The sequence below is a fragment of the Trichechus manatus genome, unplaced genomic scaffold (genome assembly GCF_000243295.1).
Source record: "Trichechus manatus latirostris isolate Lorelei unplaced genomic scaffold, TriManLat1.0 scaffold00236, whole genome shotgun sequence".
Lineage (NCBI taxonomy): Eukaryota > Metazoa > Chordata > Mammalia > Sirenia > Trichechidae > Trichechus > Trichechus manatus.
Window position 1 is genome coordinate 880,078 of NW_004444172.1, and position 9,958 is coordinate 890,035.

A 9,958-nucleotide genomic window follows, 5' to 3' on the forward strand; every position below is an offset into this window, starting at 1 on the left:
CAATATCTGTAGACTTTGTAAATGAGATTAATCAGATTGAGGATAGCTGAGTTAGAGAGCAGAGAACATGGTTCAAAATAAGACATGCTGAAAATCCCAAACATCAGAAAAACTTTATTTCATTTCCAAAACATCGTTTCTATCCCTAAGTTTTACAGTGGAAGCCACATAATCTTATTATTTAATTCTGCAATATTTTGATCAATATATGATTCCCTTATGACATATTGCAAATAAATCTTTGATATCACCCTCCATATTAATAGTGCCTCACATTTATATTGAGATGAATTTCAATTGCTCTCTATTGACGATTGAAAGAAGATTTCTATGAAGAGGAAAATTATGAATCTAATAAAGAATTTGGGTCAGATTCATCCATTGAAGATTGATTTACCTAGGTTAAAAGTATGTGTCTATTGAACTCTTTGTAGCAGCTGAGTGGGTTGTATTTTATTTTTGTTTTTGATATGTGTGTGTGCATGCCTGAGTGTGCATGTATGTATCTGTGTGTGTGTGTGAGTCTGAAAGATAGAAAGGGGAAGAAGGTTTCAGAAAGTTCCAAGGAGAAGAGTTAGGAATGAAAGGAATGCTGTCATTGGTGCATTCAAATCAGTCGGCAGTGTTCTTGATAAACTTTTTGCACAAACACACATTCATTCTTTAGTAAATGTAGGTGTGTATAGATAGGGAAAGAGAGATAAAAAGACAAAAGTTTAGAATTGTAATAAAACTACAGTCCTGAAGTTTGATTTAAGCATCCCTTCCATGATACATATCACTAAGTTAAAAAGGAAAATTCATTATAACTTAAAAACATTTACGAAATGTGCAATACATATCTAACGGTTATATTACAGGTAGTGAAAAGGCATGCATAAGATAAAAAAGTTGAATGGATGTTCCAAATTATTCTATATGGTTAGTTCCACGGGATATTGTGATTTTTGTCTCTAAACATTTAATCTTCTTTTTTCCATAGCCAAGTGTGCCTTATAAATAAGCTTTATTTTTAAAGACCGAGTGAAGATATAGTGTGATTACAATGTGAACATCCGTGTTCCTGTATGATTCGTCTAATTTGCCATATCCTTAATTGGATCCAGATACTTGAGTATTAAAAGAATGTGTTTACTATGAAAATATTCTAATAAAAAAAACTGTATGTTTGAACTAGCCTTTGAAAGTTAATTAAAAACTTTATTTAGTACAGGAAGTTAATTATATACTGAATTTAGTTCAGAAAATTAACCAGACAATCACAGAAACGAAGGGATTCTTTTCCTGGTAATCACATTCCATAAAGCCTTCTTTACTTCCTTATTCCTGAGGCTGTAGATCAGAGGATTCAGCATGGGATTACCACTGTATAGAACACGGAAACCACTTCATCTTGATTCAGGGAGTAGCTAGAACTGGATCTCAGATAAGTATAGATGGCAGTTGCATAGAACAGAATTGAAGCACTCAAGTGGGGGGCACAAGTTGAAAATGCTTTGCGCCTCCCCTTCCCTGAATGCATACGAAAGATGGAGAAGAGAATGTAGGAGTAGGAAGTGAGGATGACCAGCAGAATTCCAACTATATTCACACCAGCAAAAGTGGAAAAGATGCTTTCATTTAGGAGTGTGTCAGAACAAGAGAGCTTAAAAAGAGGGGGTTCGTCACAAAAGAAGTGATGGATGATATTGGAAGCACAGCACGGTAAGCTGCTTACATAACCTGTGTTAACCGTGGAGTTCAGCAATCCTGCTGTAAAGGCCCCAGCTGCCATTTTAAGGCAGACTGTCCTGGACATGATTAAGGAGTAAAGGAGTGGGTTACATATGGCCACATAGCGGTCATAGGCCATTAACCCAAAGAGGATGCATTCAGTTGTTGCCAGGGCAATAAAGAAATACATCTGCAAGAAGCAGCCAGCAAAGGAGATGGTTTTCTTCTCAGACAAAAAATCTACCAGCATCTTTGGGGTGATGGTGGATGAGTAGCAAACATCCACAAAGGAAATTTAGCCAGGAAAAAATACATGGGTGTGTGAAGGTAAGAATCCGTCCTGATTAGCAGGATCATCCCTACATTCCCCAGAACTGTGAGTGTGTAAATCACAAAAAATAGCAAAAAGAGGATGATCTGTAGCTCCAGGGTGTCTGCTAATCCCAACAGGATGAACTAAGTCAGTGAAGTAAAGTTTTTTCTGGTCATTTGTTACAAATATAGTTTGTTTAAACTGCGGATCGAGTGTAAATACTTCCCTCTCCAAAACTTTACCAGAAGAAGTTGAAATGTCAATGAGGATATTTACACATGGGAGAAAATAAAAATAAAAAATTTTTTAAAAACCTAGGATAACATAGAATAGTAAATGGAATGAGTGAAGTGAGACGAAAAATAGAGTACTACTGGAAAATACATTTTGTTTTAACGAGTAATTGTACTGAAGCTGGATTGTAGGTTTTTTAAATCACTTATCTAATGCCACAGACTCCACTTCAGCTTCTGCAAAAGTAACATATATTGTTCTCTTCTTTGTATACCAGCCTACAATTGAATATAATGGATAGAAATATTCTTGCTGAGGTCTCTCAGATTCTCTGTACAATTATGTGGATTTAACTTAAGGATAATATTTTCTCTCCCTTAAAACAACTCTGCACAATCATCTCTCCAAAATTCATACACTTCCCTGGAAATAGCTTTTGTGTAACCCTAAGTAGGAACATTTTTGACAATTATAGCTAAGCTATACTTTGACATCCGTTATAAATTTAAGAATAATTTTGTAATTTTGTATAGTGAACCAAATTGTTGTTCTTGTTACAAGGATGGTGCACGTATCGAATTAATGCAATTTAATAGCAGATGTGGTATTTCTCCACCCCAGTAAATAACACTACCAAATCCTTAAAACTTCCTTCCCAGAGAGTATCTTACCTGTGTAGTCTATCATTTTCTTTAATACTAGGGATTCTCATTTGGGGATTAAAAAATAAAAAGGAATTTTTTTTTTTTAATAATGTAGCATAAATTTGAATTACCTCTTTGTAAAATTTGAGATAACTTTTGAGGAAATACATGTTGAGGTTCTTTTATGTTGTTTTCCTTCAAGAAGATTGGGGAGCTATGAGGATTAGATGTAGGTATTAATTGTGAAGCAGTTCTCTAAAGACAGGAAGTTTACTCTCAAAAGAAAATAAAATATGACGCTAAGCAAGTGTATATGTAATTCAAAGCTGATGCAATCAGACACGTGGAGCTTGCATCATGATGTGATTTCTGATCTCCGTGTTATTTTAAAGTCCTTCATCAAAGTCAGATTAAATAATTTTAATTGACTATTTACATTACTTCTCTCTTAGTATTTTTACCTTATCCCGAAGGAATACATAGAGCACTACCAAATTTTTACTTTTCCTTAGTCTCTGTGTGTGTATCTGTTTAAATTTAACCTACAATTCAGTCTGTTCTGGCGTGAAATTAATGAGAATGGGAAACTACCTTGTATTCTTTGTGACAATCTTCAAAGAAATACTCTTGCCTAAGCAAATAAGAAAATAAATAACTAAACCATATGTCTTTTTATGATTTCAACTTTATTTTTCTTGATTGTTTGCAATTACTGTCTGTGACAATCATTTTATAAGCAGTGAAACAACAGCATTTCTAGACTAAATTCACAAGTGAAAAAAAGATGAAATCAATCTGATTGGATGTCCATATGCAAGATTAATCTACTTGCATAAAGAACTCAAAATGCATCAGATATTATAGTGACCTTCTTCAAATTAAGTTCCCAATTTTTCCTTTACACTAGTACTTGAGGTTGACATTATTTCCATTTTTCAGTCTAGGAAAGCATGGATTTAATCTGTTAAATGACTTCACAATAGACACACTGCTAAGAGGTAGAGGAATTGACTTAAGCACAATCTTTAACATATAGAACTAATAAGTAATTCTTAACCTGTTCCATTTTAACTTAGACTTAGTCACTAAGGTATTTAGTCACAAGAAGTTTTTGCTCATGTTCCATTATTATCCTTTTAATATCAGATAATGTCCTCTTTTTCATTCTTGATAATGTGTTATTATCTCTTTTTCTTCCCCGTTGGATGGTGTGCCTAGTAGTTTAACAATTTAATTGATATTTTCAAAGAGCTGCTTTTGGTTTGATTGTTTTACTTTATTGTACTCTATTATAAATTTCAGTGATTTCTTCTCTTGTCGTTTTTCTTTTCCTCTGTTTGCTTTAGGAGGCTCAAATTATTGATTAAAATTTCTTTTTGATTTATAATATAAAAATTTAAGTATTTAATTTTTCAAAATACAGATTTAACTATGTGCCCACAATTCAGGTGTATTGTGTTTAAATATATGTTTTATCTAAAAAATTAGAAAGCTCCTAATGGCTAGTTCTTTAAAGTTATACTTTACATATGTTTTTATTAATTTTTTTTTAAAAAGAAGTTGTCTTAAAATTTTAGCAACTTGTTTTTTCCATGAGGATAACATAAGGTCCATCTTAACTGATGTGATGTATTGTTCCTTTTTAAACTCATGCTTCTACAGTTTTTGCTTTGAATGTAAGCATCTGTCTTACTGTATACAAAACAAGGTAGTTGTGGGAAGTCATTCTCATACATACAATAGGAGGGTAGTTCTACTCCCATCATCATAAAGTTAAATTCCTCTAGTTAACAGTAGACTCAAACTCTTCCTTGAGGAGAATGGACGATTAATACTTGGGACATGTTTGGAAGTAGATGCATCCAATGTTAAATTTCATTACCCTGTAAATTTGACACATTGTACTTTTGTTGACATGACACTGTTCACATAATGCTCCTTAATGCTCATGTAATGCTCCTTTTTCTCTCCATCTGCAAGCTTTTCTGACCAAAATTGGGTGGGAAAGTTAGGTGAAGCCAGTTCTACAAATCTACCTCTAATGCCCATAAGTAAGCATGCCTTGAGTTCATGTGAGAGAATGTTTCAGCATTGGAATGAGCCATTCAATTGAGCTTCCCCTCACTTGCACAGTTTCCAACATTATTTTCCTAAAGCACTTACTCAGGAATTATTAAACTCTCTAAAGTGAATTTCTACTTACTAGTACATTACGTGTCTATTTCTTCTATTATTTAGAATCTAAATGAGAGGATGTGTTGGTACAAAGTTATGCTTAGTAGATGTATTTTTGAATGATTGAAGGTTTTATTTAATAAAGTAAATAAAAAATACTTGAAAAACTATTCCAATTATGTTTGGTATACTCACATACTAAATTCCAAAGATCGTATATATGACATTCCATATCATAGCCTTAATTCCATATGCTACCCTTTCAAGGCAGAAATACTCTAAGGACACACCAGAAAGAAAGTTTTGCATTACATTCTCCCTGATTTATGCAAAGAGCCAAGAAAATTAAGATTCAGAAGTATCTTTATGGTTGTTGCCCGATTAGGGTCTGTGCCCTGGAGCAGTCAAGCCAATTAAAGTCAGAAAGAGAGAGAAAGTTTATGTAGGAGGTAGCACCAATGGGGAGTACGACAGCAACACAGGCTGTCTTTGTGGAGTCCCAAAAGGCAATTTTACATTACAGTTTATATACGATTTTTACAAGGGTTAGAAGTATCTTTGTAACACATAGCCCACAGATGGCATGGCTGGATGAGTTATTCTTTACAAGATAACTACAAGAGACTCTTTATCAGACTAAAGAGGTACATGTCGGACATCTCCTTATCAGGCTAAAGATATACATGCCAGCTATCTGGGCTCTCATCTTCATGTGGGAGTTGTAAATCACAGGTGGCTGGACAGAGCAAAACAAACTCATTAACAAAGGTATGTAGAAAGGAGAAGGCAGGCAGAAAAAAAAAAACAAACAGATTCATCATGATGTTAGTTATGTCAAGCTCTCAGTCGCCCATTTTGAAAAGGAGAAAACATACTGTAGAGTATTAGGGTCACAAGGGTGAATTGATGATAGTTTTTGTACATTTTTTCATGTATGTTTCCCCCAAAAGTCACCCTGTTCCTTCAACTGCTAGTTAAGAAGACTTCCCATTTTTCTGAACAACAGGGGTCAGTTTCCAGTATATAAGAAACACGCCATTTGTTGAAGACTGACATCTTGTCTTCATACAAGTATATTCTAGTCTGACCATCTAATATGTAGCCTTGCATATTTATCTTTTTCATATCTGTTACATAGTCCCTAAAAAAAAAAATTGCTGTCAAGTCAGATTCTGACTTATAGTGACCCCATAGGACAGAGTACAACTGCTCAGTAGGGTTTCCAAGGGGAAGCTGGTAGATTCGAACTGTTGACCTTTTGGTTAGTGATCGAACTCCTAAACACTGTGCCACCAGGGCTTCACTATTTTATAAATAGGAGATCTCAGTTGCTATCAAAATCTGTACAATTATTAAGGTGACAAATCTGAAAACCTTAAAACTGTTAAGTTAATAATACAAAGATTATATTCTTTATGTGTGTCTAATAAATTTTAGCAGTCACTTCTGAGAGGTCTTTGCATAAAGATTGATCTCATTTACAAAGTTAGTTAATTAAAAGCTTTTAAATATTTAAATTGAAGATATACATTTTATATTTTATTTCATTTTGTCATCATCTCAACAATTACAAACATTTTATATAAATTTAAAAATTAAACTTTTAAGTACAGTTAAACTTAAGATTTCTTAAATGCTACAATATTATTAACTTAGACTTCAGCATAAACCTATAGTTCTAAAGTAGTTTACCACAAATACAAAGAGGAATAACAAGGCTACTACTATAAAAACTAAATTAAATTATACAGGTACAAATAAAACCAAATTTGCAGATTCCTTGCTAACACAGGCCCCAACTTAGTAATATGGTCATGATTTTCTTATAAATTTTGACACTTAAATTTACATCTTGTTGTTATTGTTGTGTGTTGAGTTGCTTCTGAGTCATTGTGACCCTGTATGACAGAGCCGAACTGCCACGTAGGGTTTCCTAGGCTGTAATCTTTATGGGAGCATATCGCCAGGTCTTTCCTCCTGTGGAGCCATCGGTGAGTTCAAATGGCTGAACTTGATGTTAGCAGTCGGGTGCTTAACCATTGTGCCACCAAGGATCCTTAAATTTATATCTTACAGAGGTTAAAATCTATGTACTCATAAATAACAACATTGCCATCTCAGTAGCATGAAGCTATTTGCACACAGAAAACATAAATGGCTTTATGTCCATTTTCCTTCACCCAAGTCTGGATTACAGTTCTATACCCTAATTAACCTTCTTCCATTTTCTAAGGAACTTTTTGAAGAATTGTTCATTGAATTTATTTTTAAGGTATGTTAGTGTATAATCTTTGAATCTAGTGGAATTCTAGAACATGTAACCGTATTTTGTAACAAGGGCTAAAGGCTTGTGAAATCATTGGGAATCTTGAAACGTGTAAATGAATTTTCCATTTATCGTTAATGGTTTTGGACTTAACAGAATTCTATATTATTTTCTATTTTCAGGATCGTTCAACTCTTGCAAATATTTACAATAACTATAAGCAGGAATGATTTTCTAGTACCCCAGGGGCTCTTTCAAGTTTGCCTAGGAAATCACTGGCTTTCTATTCCACCCCCACCCTTCTTGACCAGAGGCGTTGAACTCTCCATGGGCTCTAAGGTCTTCAGGTAATGAGCAATTGACATTTCTTAGCACTTCTCTAAATAGCTGATATGCAACTCCATACTCTGGCACCTAAATTCATAGTATTTGTCATTCACTCATAAAGCCACACACACACTGACATCATAAATAGAGAAAACAATGTAGAATACAAACCCACTATATGTCTAGCAGTTTTCACATGTCTGTATGGAACAATGAGGAAGTCAGGAGGTGTCTTCTATTGACCTTTGCCATATAAGCTTTCCCCAAATCCGGACCCCTAACCCTAAATATGTGATGTGGTGTTTACCTTCATCTTCTCTACAATAACTACTTGAAGTTGCCAGAATGCATAAGACTTTGTCAGACTTGCAGGGACATCTTAAGGGGTCATTTTACCAGCAGGGCATAATCTTCACAGATAAAAACATTACTATTTAGCTGTCTATTTGTCCTCTGGTGATAATATGGGAAATACAGACAAACAACATAGACTATTATAGTAGTAGAAATTGTTTTTTTTTTTTTAAAAAAAAAAAAAAAATGGACCAGGGAAGACTAGAAAGCTAGCAGAGAAAATTCACTTGACAATAACAGATGTTCTTGGCATTTTTTGGTAATAATACATGCATTGTGTTATGTAAAAACAAATATTTTAAGAGCTAAAATGTTAAGCTTATTAGAATTATTTTCTAAAGAAGGAAGGAATTGGAAACAGATCTTTAACTAGAGACTACTATAAATTTGAGAGCCGAATGATCATGGAAATATCACAGGGCCAGATAACCTTTTATTATACGTAAGGTGACCATGAGTCAGAGTTGAATAGATGACAACTACCAACAACAAAGACATTCTTGACAACAACAACAATCTTTAGGGAAATAGATCACCAAGTTCTTCTCCCCAGGAGCTTATGCCCATTTGGTTCACAGTAGGGCACTTGACCATTTGCACCAGGGCCCCTTATTCAGTTTTATAAATGATTAATTTCATATATCATTGATTCTTGGACTGAGAACATTTTTATGTATGTCATTTATATAAAGATTATTCTCAGGATGCTAATATTTTACTCTAATAATTTTTTTTTGTATTAATAAGGCAAATGCATATAATAAATTTTGAAGTTGAGAGTATAGGAAAAATAGGTCTTTTGGTAGCCATTTCTGTTGCTAAAATGCATGTAGGTGTTAAGTTCAATGTATTTTTTATACAGAAGAACTAAATTATGTTGAATCATTAAATAACTGTGATGTCTATTGATTCCTCGTGAGATTTAAATAAAAACTGTCATAATTAGGGAGCACTCTGGTATTTATACCTATAGTTTCCCCAGTGAAAAACAAAATAATCTACAATTTTCAAAGGGATTCAGTACACTTAAAAAAAAAGAAAAAAAAATTAAAAACAAGAAACAGTGGGGGGAATCCTAATTTCTTTATCATATATTCATCAACTTTATCTCAGAATAATCATTGCTTTTGGTACTTATCATTTGAGTAATAACTGGTGTGCGCACTCTCTGAGCTTAAGCTAAGAAGTGCACCAAAAGTTCTTGTTAATGAGACTCATTGGGCATTCACTTTGAATGGATAATAGGCCTCGTAAGATGGCATCATCAGCTTTGCAAATTTGTTAATTAAAAGAGTACATGAAGATGCTTTCAAAAATAGTGAGTGATAGCCATTATATATTGTATCTTCCTGTGTAATTTAATGGTTAAAGGTTTCTGATATAGTTGCATGAATATTTGTTTCAATGATTTTTTTTTTTTAGGTATGATCTGTGGGTTTTAGGTATGATTTTTCTATCTTCCCTTATGTCTATAACAGTGCAGGTCAAGCTAGATAAATTTCGTTTAGAGGTTCAGACATGATTTTAGTTAGTACTTAAGACTGAATTACATCTGTGATGGTTACGATTGTATGTCAGCTTGGCTAGACCATTATTTTCCGTGTTTTAGCAGTTGTATAATGTTGTGATCACCCCCATGATGGAATCTGCTGAGTGGTACTGGCGGAGGCGGGGCCTGTGGCAGCTCACCGCCCTCTCAGTTTCATCTCTCCACCTTCCGCCAGTTACTTGCCATCTGCTCGCCTTGCCAAGGTTTTTACCTTGTTCCAGACTCAGCAGCTGCCTCTTGTTGTCTCACCTCTGGTTCGTGGGACTTGAGCTAGCAGCTTACCTGTTGATCTCGGAATTCATTGAACTTCTCAGCCTGCAAGCAAGAGTCTGGTTTCCCAACCTGCTGACCTTGGGTTCCTCAGCCCTTGCAGCTACGTGAAT

At 34.3% G+C, this 9,958-nt stretch overlaps 1 pseudogene; it reads right to left on the minus strand.

The window, feature by feature from the left end:
• Nucleotides 1-1,239: 1,239 nt before the first annotated feature.
• Nucleotides 1,240-2,070, minus strand: LOC101353869 (olfactory receptor 5F1-like; annotated as a pseudogene).
• Between the last annotated feature and the right edge of the window lie 7,888 nt (nt 2,071-9,958).